Raw genomic sequence first — 11,344 nt, forward strand, 5'->3', positions numbered from 1 at the left:
GATCTTATGGATGGTCAGACCTTTGACCTTATGGATGGTCAGACCTTTGACCTTATGGATGGTCAGACCTTTGATCTTATGGATGGTCAGACCTTTGACCTTATGGATGGTCAGACCTTTGATCTTATGGATGGTCAGACCTTTGATCTTATGGATGGTCAGACCTTTGACCTTACGGATGGTCAGACCTTTGATCTTATGGATGGTCAGACCTTTGACCTTATGGATGGTCAGACCTTTGATCTTATGGATGGTCAGACCTTTGATCTTATGGATGGTCAGACCTTGCATCTGTAGCTCTGTCTATGAATTTGAGAGTGGTTCTCCATCCTTAAGCCATTTACCTAAAAAAGTTGTTGGGTTCAAATCAAATCAAATCAAATTTATTTTTATATAGCCCTTCGTACATCAGCTGATATTCTCAAAGTGCTGTACAGAAACCCAGCCTAAAACCCCAAACAGCAAGCAAAGCATGTGAAAGAAGCACGGTGGCTAGGAAAAACTCCCTAGGAAAAACTCCCTAGAAAGGCCAAAAACCTAGGAAGAAACCTAGAGAGGAACCAGGCTATGAGGGGTGGCCAGTCCTCTTCTGGCTGTGCATGGTGGATATTAAAACAGAACATGGTCAAAATGTTAAAATGTTAAAATGTTCATAAATGACCAGCATGGTCAAATAATAATAATCATAGTAGTTGTCGAGGGTGCAACAAGCACGTCCGGTAAACAGGTCAGGGTTCCATAGCCGCAGGCAGAACAGTTGAAACTGGAGCAGCAGCACGGCCAGGTGGACTGGGGACAGCAAGGAGTCATCATACCAGGTAGTCCTGAGGCATGGTCCTAGGGCTCAGGTCCTCCGAGAGAAAGACAGAAAGAGAGAAAGAGAGAATTAGAGAGAGCATATTTAAATACACACAGGACACCGGATAAGACAAGAGAAATACTCCAGATGTAACAGACTGACCCTAGCCCCCGACACATAAACTACTGCAGCATAAATACTGGAGGCTGAGACAGGAGGGATCAGAAGACACTGTGGCCCCATCCGATGATACCCCGGACAGGGCCAAACAGGCAGGATATAACCCCACCCACTTTGCCAAAGCACAGCCCCCACACCACTAGAGGGATGTCTCCAACCACCAACTTACCGTCCTAAGACAAGGCCGAGTATAGCCCACAACGATCTCCGCCATGGCACAACCCAAGGGGGGGGCGCCAACCCAGACAGGAAGACCACGTCAGTGACTCAACCCACTCAAGTGACGCACCCCTCCCATGGACGGCATGGAAGAACACCAGTAGGCCAGTGACTCAGCCTCTGTAAAAGGGTTAGAGGCAGAGAATCCCAGTGGAAAGAGGGGAACCGGCAAGGCAGAGACAGCAAGGGCGGTTCGTTGCTCCAGCCTTTCCGTTCACCTTCACACTCCTGGGCCAGACTATACTTAATCATAGGACCTACTGAAGAGATAAGTCTTCAGTAAAGACTTAAAGGTTGAGACTGAGTCTGCGTCTCTCACATTGGTAGGCAGACCATTCCATAAAAATGGAGCTCTATAGGAGAAAGCCCTACCTCCAGCCGTTTGCTTAGAAATTCTAGGGACAATTAGGAGGCCTGCGTCTTGTGACCGTAGCGTACGTGTAGGTATGTACGGCAGGACCAAATCGGAAAGATAGGTAGGAGCAAGCCCATGTAATGCTTTGTAGGTTAGCAGTAAAACCTTGAAATCAGCCCTTGCCTTAACAGGAAGCCAGTGTAGGGAGGCTAACACTGGAGTAATATGATCAAATTTTTTGGTTCTAGTCAGGATTCTAGCAGCCGTATTTAGCACTAACTGAAGTTTATTTAGTGCTTTATCCGGGTAGCCGGAAAGTAGAGCATTGCAGTAGTCCAGCCTAGAAGTAACAAAAGCATGGATTAATTTTTCTGCGTCATTTTTGGACAGAAAATTTCTGATTTTTGCAATGTTACGTAGATGGAAAAAAGCTGTCCTTGAAACAGTCTTGATATGTTCTTCAAAAGAGAAATCAGGGTCCAGAGTAACGCCGAGGTCCTTCACAGTTTTATTTGAGACGACTGTACAACCATCCAGATTAATTGTCAGATTCAACAGAAGATCTCTTTGTTTCTTGGGACCTAGAACAAGCATCTCTGTTTTGTCCGAGTTTAAAAGTAGAAAGTTTGCAGCCATCCACTTCTTTATGTCTGAAACACAGGCTTCTAGCGAGGGCAATTTTGGGGCTTCACCATGTTTCATTGAAATGTACAGCTGTGTGTCGTCTGCATAGCAGTGAAATTTAACATTATGTTTTCGAATGACATCCCCAAGAGGTAAAATATATAGTGAAAACAATAGTGGTCCTAAAACGGAACCTTGAGGAACACCGAAATTTACAATTGATTTGTCAGAGGACAAACCATTCACAGAGACAAACTGATATCTTTCCGACAGATAAGATCTAAACCAGGCCAGAACTTGTCCATGTAGACCAATTTGGGTTTCCAATCTCTCCAAAAGAATGTGGTGATCGATGGTATCAAAAGCGGCACTAAGATCTAGGAGCACGAGGACAGATGCAGAGCCTCGGTCTGACGTCATTAAAAGGTCATTTACCACCTTCACAAGTGCAGTCTCAGTGCTATGATGGGGTCTAAAACCAGACTGAAGCGTTTCGTATACATTGTTTGTCTTCAGGAAGGCAGTCAGTTGCTGTGCAACAGCTTTTTCTAAAATTTTGGAGAGGAATGGAAGATTCGATATAGGCCGATAGTTTTTATAATTTCTGGATCAAGATTCGGCTTTTTCAAGAGAGGCTTTATTACTGCCACTTTTAGTGAGCTTGGTACACATCCGGTGGATAGAGAGCCGTTTATTATGTTCAACATAGGAGGGCCAAGCACAGGAAGCAGCTCTTTCAGTAGTTTAGTTGGAATAGGGTCCAGTATGCAGCTTGAGGGTTTGGAGGCCATGATTATTTTCATCATTGCGGCCAAGAGATATAGTACTAAAACACTTTAGTATCTCCCTTGATCCTAGGTCCTGGCAGAGTTGTGCAGACTCAGGACAATGGAGCTTTGGAGGAATACCCAGATTTAAAGAGGAGTCTGTAATTTGCTTTCTAATGATCATGATCTTTTCCTCAAAGAAGTTCATAAATTTATTACTGCTGAAGTGAAAGCCATCCTCCATTTGCGAAGGCTGCTTTTTAGTTAGCTTTGCGACAGTATCAAAAAGAAATTTCGGATTGTTCTTATTTTCCTCAATTAAGTTGGAAAAATAGGATGATCGAGCAGCAGTAAGGGCTCTTCGATACTGCACGGTACTGTCTTTCCAAGCTAGTCGGAAGACTTCCAGTTTGGTGTGGCGCCATTTCCGTTCCAATTTTCTGGAAGCTTGCTTCAGAGCTCGTGTATTTTCTGTATACCAGGGAGCTAGTTTCTTATGACAGATGTTTTTAGTTTTTAGGGGTGCAACTGCATCTAGGGTATTGCGCAAGGTTAAATTGAGTTCCTCGGTTAGGTGGTTAACTGATTTTTGTCCTCTGACGTCCTTGGGTAGGCAGAGGCAGTCTGGAAGGGCATCAAGGAATCTTTGGGTTGTCTGAGAATTTATAGCACGACTTTTAATGCTCCTTGGTTGGGGTCTGAGCAGATTATTTGTTGCAATTGCAAACGTAATAAAATGGTGGTCCGATAGTCCAGGATTATGAGGAAAAACATTTAGATCCACAACATTTATTCCATGGGACAAAACTAGGTCCAGAGTATGACTGTGGCAGTGAGTAGGTCCAGAGACATGTTGGACAAAACCCACTGAGTCGATGATGGCTCCGAAAGCCTTTTGGAGTGGGTCTGTGGACTTTTCCATGTGAATGTTAAAGTCACCAAAAATTAGAATATTATCTGCTATGACTACAAGATCCGATAGGAATTCAGGGAACTCAGTGAGGAACACTGCATATGGCCCAGGAGGCCTATAAACAGTAGCTATAAAAAGTGAGTGAGTAGGCTGCATAGATTTCATGACTAGAAGCTCAAAAGACGAAAACGTCATTGTTGTTTTTTTTTTGTAAATTGAAATTTGCTATCGTAAATGTTAGCAACACCTCCGCCTTTGCCGGATGCACGGGGGGTATGGTCACTAATGTAACCTGGGGGTGAGGCCTCATTTAACACAGTAAATTCATCAGGCTTAAACCATGTTTCAGTCAGGCCAATCACATCAAGATTATTATCAGTGATTAGTTCATTGACTATAACTGCCTTGGAAGTGAGGGATCTAACATTAAGTAACCCAATTTTGAGATGTGAGGTATCACAATCTCTTTCAATAATGGCAGGAATGGAGGAGGTCTTTATACTAGTGAGATTGCTAAAGCGAACACCGCCATTTTTAATTTTGCCCAACCTAGATCGAGGCACAGACACGGTCTCAATGGGGGGAAGCTGAGCTGACTACACTGACTGTGCTAGTGGCAGACTCCACTAAGCTGGCAGGCTGGCTAACAGCCTGCTGCCTGGCCTGCACCCTATTTCATTGTGGAGCTAGAGGAGTTAGAGCCCTGTCTATGTTCGTAGATAAGATGAGAGCACCCCTCCAGCTAGGATGGAGTCCGTCACTCCTCAACAGGCCAGGCTTGGTCCTGTTTGTGGGTGAGTCCCAGAAAGAGGGCCAATTATCTACAAATTCTATCTTTTGGGAGGGGCAGAAAACAGTTTTCAACCAGCGATTGAGTTGTGAGACTCTGCTGTAGAGCTCATCACTCCCCCTAACTGGGAGGGGGCCAGAGACAATTAATCGATGCCGACACATCTTTCTAGCTGATTTACACGCTGAAGCTATGTTGCGCTTGGTGACCTCTGACTGTTTCATCCTAACATCGTTGGTGCCGACGTGGATAACAATATCTCTATACTCTCTACACTCGCCAGTTTTAGCTTTAGCCAGCACCGTCTTTAGATTAGCCTTAACGTCGGTAGCCCTGCCCCCTGGTAAACAGTGTATGATCGCTGGATGATTAGTTTTAAGTCTAATACTGCGGGTAATGGAGTCGCCAATGACTAGGGTTTTCAATTTGTCAGAGCTAATGGTGGGAGCCGTCGGCGTCTCAGACCCCACAACGGGAGGAGTAGAGACCAGAGAAGTCTCGGCCTCCGACTCCGACTCGCTTAATGGGGAGAACCGGTTGAAAGTTTCTGTCGGCTGAATAAGCGACACCGGTTGAGCATTCCTACAGCGTTTCCCTCCAGAAGCCATGAGAAAGATGTCCGGCTGCGGGGACCGTGCGAGGGGGTTTATACTAACGTTACTATCTGTACTTACTGGTGGCACAGACGCTGTTTCATCCTTTCCTACACTGAAATTACCCTTGCCTAACGATCGCGTCTGAAGCTGGGCTTGCAGCACAGCTATCCTTGCCGTAAGGCGATCGTTCTCCTGTATATTATAAGTACAACGACTGCAATTAGAAGGCATCATGTTAATGTTACTTAGCTTCGGCTGTTTGAAGTCCTGACGAACCATGTCCAGATAAAACCTCGTTGTTGTTTGAACTGCAGGTTGCCTTTTAAATCACATTTATGAACACAGAATTTATACGTTTTCCTGTTTGGGATGCATTTTTCACTTGTTTCATTTTGATTATATAATTATTTAGGTTACTCATTAGCCTACCCATTTCTGAAAGACTTTCCATTCTTTATTCCTTGTGGGATTTGACTAATGACAACAACTAAATAAGAAGGTGATCACGTTTTTATTTTTGGTACGGTTCACTCTTGCTCAATGTGAACCTGTGGTGAGTGTTTTGAGTTGGGGTAATCGGAAAGTACAAAATCACACAAAGATGCTTTTGATAGAGTGTAAAAGGTCCATCTAAGTGAAGGTAGAATGGGGGATAGACTGTAGTTTGAGTATTTTATTAGGAGGAGGCAGGGGAGTTGTAAGGGACAATCATGTGTGCGGCCTGTCCTCTCATGAAGTTGTGAGACTTTCAGGGCTATGGTAACCAGGGTAACCAGCATCACCTGGCACACACACACGGACATAGGTTATACACTAGTATGTAGCTACATGCTCATGTTCTATGATGACAGTCTCAGAAACACCACAGTTTGGTCAGTGAGATCTAATCTCTGAATCATCCTTTGTCTGATGTGGATCCTGGAAGATCTTGTTGGGATCTGTCTCATAGCTGTCAATGTAGACCCAAACCGTTTCCCCCATACTCCCTGTTCCACTGAGCCTGTAGATGACCCCTGAGCCATCTGTGAATATTATCCTCAAGCCCTGCAGATAGGGAAAGGGAAAGGGGGATACCTAGTCAGTTGTCCAACTGAATATATTCAACTGCAATGTGTCTTCCGCATTTAACCCAATAGAGATACAAGATTAGCCAGTTAATAAAGTACATTTATAAAAGTATTGTAGACTCCTACAGTAACTACAGAAGATGATGTCATTGTTTTATCCTATAAGTCCAAAGTGACTTATAGCGTGTCCAGTTCTGTGAGCACGCCAAAACAGCCACCCCTGTTCCCCAGCTGCTTTCTGGAGACGCGCCCGTCTACGGGGTCAGTGGGTTCAAAGTTGTCGGCCCTCTCCACCTGATAGAGCTTTACGCCCACTGCGAACCTCTGGCCTACGAAGTCCTTCTCCAGCATCGTCAGCTCCTCCATCATCTGAACGGCTGCTTCCAGGTCGACTTCCTCACAGTCATACCTGCTCAAGACAGCACAGCAGAAGATAAAACCAGGAGCTATGGCTGCATTGCTTGGGTGCCTCTTTGTTTCTGCAGCCCAACTCCTTTTGTAATTTGTTCAAACAGGAACAGGCTATTGACTGCAAGGCACTTTGCTTTCCAGGCATAGTGTCTCTTTGACTTCATTTTCAGCTTGCTATACAACTCAAGGTTTCACTCAGACTTCAGCCCTGGCCTGGCGATTCAGAAATAAGTTTTGCAATTATATGCTTTGACCACCAGAGGTCACCAGAGATTCACACTCACCTGGTAAAGACTTTCCTGCCAAACTTCTGCCAGTGGTCCTTCATGATGTCATCCACACTCTGCTTCCTTGGTGCCAGGATGGACAGCCATGCCAGCACGGCCCAAAGTCCATCCTTCTCACAGATATGGTCAGCATCTGACATGATCGAAACAGTGTAGGTTTGCTTGAGGTTCTTGCTGTGTTAGCCACCTCTTCTTGTAACTAGTTCCTGACATTTGGGCTTACTGATGAGCTACCTGTGCTGAAACTCTCTTCTCCATTTGCCTGCATCCATCAGGTTGCCAAAGAACTTCCACCCGGTGGGGGTTTCGTAGAGTTCAGTCTTTATCGCTCTGGCTACACTATGAGATGAGGATATAGTCATTTAGTTTTTTTTTGGTGATCTTACATGATTACGCTTTATGATGATTCTGTACATTTAAACCTTAGTGTCCACTAGTTTGTTATTTATTGAGACAGGATGAGATGCAGTAATGGTCAATGGCTCATTTTCTCATTGGATAATGCCAGGCCGAGGTGTTAGTTGTCCAGGGCAGGGCTGGTGGGCATGCTGCGTGCATGGCCTCTCACCCCTGTGTGCTGGACGTACGGGATGCTGAAAACATAGGCAGCGATGACAGCCACCGAGTCTGATGGGTTGACGAAAAAGCCATGCTTACCCAGGATCATGTTACGGTCCTGGAAAACCAGACCGGGGTTAGAGGTCAGGCAACAAGAGAGAGAGGGGTTAGCAGCATCTGAATACAATTCAAAGCATCCAACCCCAAACCTTACAGTTGTGATTGAAGTCTTCAGACAGTCTGAGATGCGTAAAGTAATTCACTGATGATTATTGTACCTTGATGGGTACTATTTTAGTAATAGTCTTGGATGAAGTATAACTAAGATAAATAAATAGAGATTATCAGTAGATCTGCAGTTGTCAGCCTAGCCTGGTGTAAATCTCATTGCCTTTTTAGCCTGGTGTAAATCTCATTGCCTGTTTAAGCACTTTGATATTTAATTTTTTCTATATAATGACAAATTCACAAATTAATGATGATTACTTGCGATGGTGATCATTATTAAAAGGACCGTTAAATTATTGGCTGATTGAACATGCACCCCATCACCATCAAAGGCAGCTCCAAAATGGTGCTGGCCACCCCTCATGGCCTCAGCCAGGTCGGCTGTATAGGTGAGGTTGGGATCAGGGTGCTGACCCCGAAAGAGTTGCAGGGGGACATAATTAATGGCAGATTTAGCAGGGGAGCCCAGCTCCTCACACAGTATCCTCTTCACATTGTTTAATCATCAGAGGTAGGTACCAGAGGTACACAAGGAAGGAAGGAAGGAAGGAAGGAAGGAAGGAAGGAAGGAAGGAAGGAAGGAAGGAAGGAAGGAAGGAAGGAAGGAAGGAAGGAAGGAAGGAAGGAAGGAAGGAAGGAAGGAAGGAAGGAAGGAAGGAAGGAAGGAAGGAAGGATAGTCAAGTTTAATGATGAACAGGTTGATGGGACAAGTGCCATAGAGTCCATGGGCAGAGGTATTAAGGGACAGGATTAAAGAATAATTCAATCATTTGAATTAGAGAACTCTCCAGTGCCCCACTGGGGCTGTTGAAAGAGACTAGAATTAGAGAACTCTCCAGTGCCTCACTGGGGCTGTTGAGAGACTAGAATTAGAGAAATCGCTCCGTCTTTGAGTTCAGAGAAACTGGGTTGTGTTCTGAGGGTTACTGGATATGGAGTGAGGGTTAGGGCGAAACCGGGCAAATACTTTGAGGGTTTCATAGTGATAGATTGACTCTCCGATGGAGACATTTGGTAAACCACAATGAGAGATATTATTGAGAAATATGAATAGACAACTGAAAGGCTATCCTTTTTCTTAATGGATTATTTGACGATTTTGACCCTTACTCCGGTCCTGTGAAAAAATGTGCCAAGTGCCCCTGTAACAGTTTAGCTTCCGTCCCTCTCCTCGCCCCAACCTGGGCTCGAACCAGGGACTCTCTGCACACATCAACAACTGACACCTACGCAGCATTGTTACCCATCGCGCCACAAAAGCCACAGCCCTTGCAGAGCAAAGGGAACAACTACTTCAAGGTCTCAGAGCGAGTGACGTCACCGATTGAAACGCTATTAGCGCGCACCACCGCTAACTAGCTAGCCATTTCACATCGGTTACACCCCAGTTAGCCTGCATTTTAGATACCAGAGTTACTCATCATAATCATAACTTTGATCGCTCATTTTCATAATCTTTAAAGTCAGATTAACAAGGCCACATCCTTGTGTTGACCGACTGATTGCTCAAAGCCACATAAGCATGAACTTCATCTTGGAGAGAGAAGGAGCAGGCATGAACGTGGAACCTTGTTAAAATTCCATTAATGTCAAGATGTTCTGCAATGTGGCAGTCTAAGGACATCGGCTTTCCTGTGCGAATGGGGGTCCAGCCTTTGGTTTCAGTGTTATCGCTGGTGTTCAGTAGGGCAGCAGATAGCCTAGTGGTTACGAATGTTGGGCTAGTAACCAAAAGGTCGCTAGTTCACATCCCTGAGCCGACCAGGTGAAAATCTGTCAAAGTGCCCTTGAGAAAACTTTGGATAATCGCGTCTGCTAAATGGTGTGAATGTTATTGCAGGGGAGGTCATGTGATATGGTTCTAGGAACAGCTTGAGTTTAGAATTTTTTTGTTGCTTGATTTTTTTCCATAGCTTTCAGTTTGTGTAACTCCCTCCTCCCCTCTCTCCTGAGAGACTGGATCATGTAACAGACAGTTGGAAACAACAGCTGAACTCTCAACTAGGCTGCTGCTCTCACAAATCCTGCTCCGCTCATCTTTACGGTGTCACTGTGTGACATTAGATTCAACCTAAGATGGATATCAACATCTGCACTTATAGAAACAGCCTTCTTCTTTCCTCCTAATGTTGCAGAGCCAGACCAGTGGCTCTCTAAATATGGCATATACTCCAACTACACGTTGCAGCTGGATGGTCTGGCACGCTAGATTCCTAACCTCCATGCATGGCGTTCTAGACGGATCTTGATGTGGTTCTCCCCAGACAACAGCTCCTTCAGTGCAGCAAAGTCAAAGATGTTCCTCAGCATGTTGGCATAAGACTCCGCCGAGTCCACTATCTCCACTGTGAGAAAACAAAGATCCTCAGAAATCCAAGAAGGGAAACAGTTCAAAGAATAAACACAGAGGCAATGTTCTGTGGCCAGATTGCATCAAACCAGAACCTATGCTGTTTAAAAAGTCACATTGATCTTGCACTGCAAACTTGGAATTCTAGCCTAAGTATGTGAGTTTTTATCTATTGCCTACTCTAAAACTGCCAACAAGGAATTACATTTATTTCCTTCTATTCAAACATCAGGTACCTGTTTATTTTTCCAGACCTCTTGTCAGGTTATGAGTGATGTGTTTGTACTCACCTGTGAAGGGTTTAAACAGGTCAAACATCTGTTTGCCCGGGGTAGCCAAGTCTACACAGAGTTCTGGGCAGATGGCGTACTCCTCTATGGATCTACTGATCAGGGATATTTTGTTAGTGGGCTGGGACTAGGTTGGTTCAAACAAAAGCAAGACTTCATGTCTTGTGTTACACAAGGGCACTCATTTGTGTTGATCTTAATTGTGCTGCTCTAGTCTATTAAATTGTGCTTCTGAAGTCACCAATTATTGATATAGTATGACATTGTATCTAAAGTGACAAATATCTGCATCACTGAGCATGATACTTGTGGGAAATGTCTTCATCTTATCTTGTAATGCTCTTGGCTAACAACCTTTCCTACTGTTCCCTATTTTCTGGTTACACTACCTCCATTAGCAGTGCTGAACTTGATGCCAAAGTCTTCATTGGGTCCCCCGGGGGTTGTGACTGGCAGTGAGGACGATACCGCCGATGGCCTTGTACTTCCTGATCACACAGGAAACCGCCGGCGTGGACATGATCCCGTGATGACCAATCACGAGCTGACCAACCTGCCAAGATGACACAGGTCTTTCAGGTTAGTATCTCTGTTGTGGTCGCACATTTTAGCTATTGAAAAAAGCCACTATGGCTTGGAGTCTTTTACGCTGCTGCTACTCTCTGTTCATCATATATGCATAGTCAGAAAGAGAGAAAGAGAGAATTAGAGAGAGCATATTTAAATACACACAGGACACCGGATAAGACAAGAGAAATACTCCAGATGTAACAGACTGACCCTAGCCCCCCGACACATAAACTACTGCAGCATAAATACTGGAGGCTGAGACAGGAGGGATCAGAAGACACTGTGGCCCCATCCGATGATACCCCCGGACAGGGCCAAACAGGCAGGATATAACCCCAC

The 11,344-nt window shown here is 44.8% G+C and overlaps 1 pseudogene; it reads right to left on the bottom strand.

The window, feature by feature from the left end:
* Positions 1–20: 20 nt before the first annotated feature.
* On the bottom strand, positions 21–11,007 carry LOC106598733 (phosphoglucomutase-1-like; annotated as a pseudogene).
* Between the last annotated feature and the right edge of the window lie 337 nt (positions 11,008–11,344).

This window comes from Salmo salar, unplaced genomic scaffold (assembly GCF_905237065.1).
Source record: "Salmo salar unplaced genomic scaffold, Ssal_v3.1, whole genome shotgun sequence".
NCBI lineage: Eukaryota > Metazoa > Chordata > Actinopteri > Salmoniformes > Salmonidae > Salmo > Salmo salar.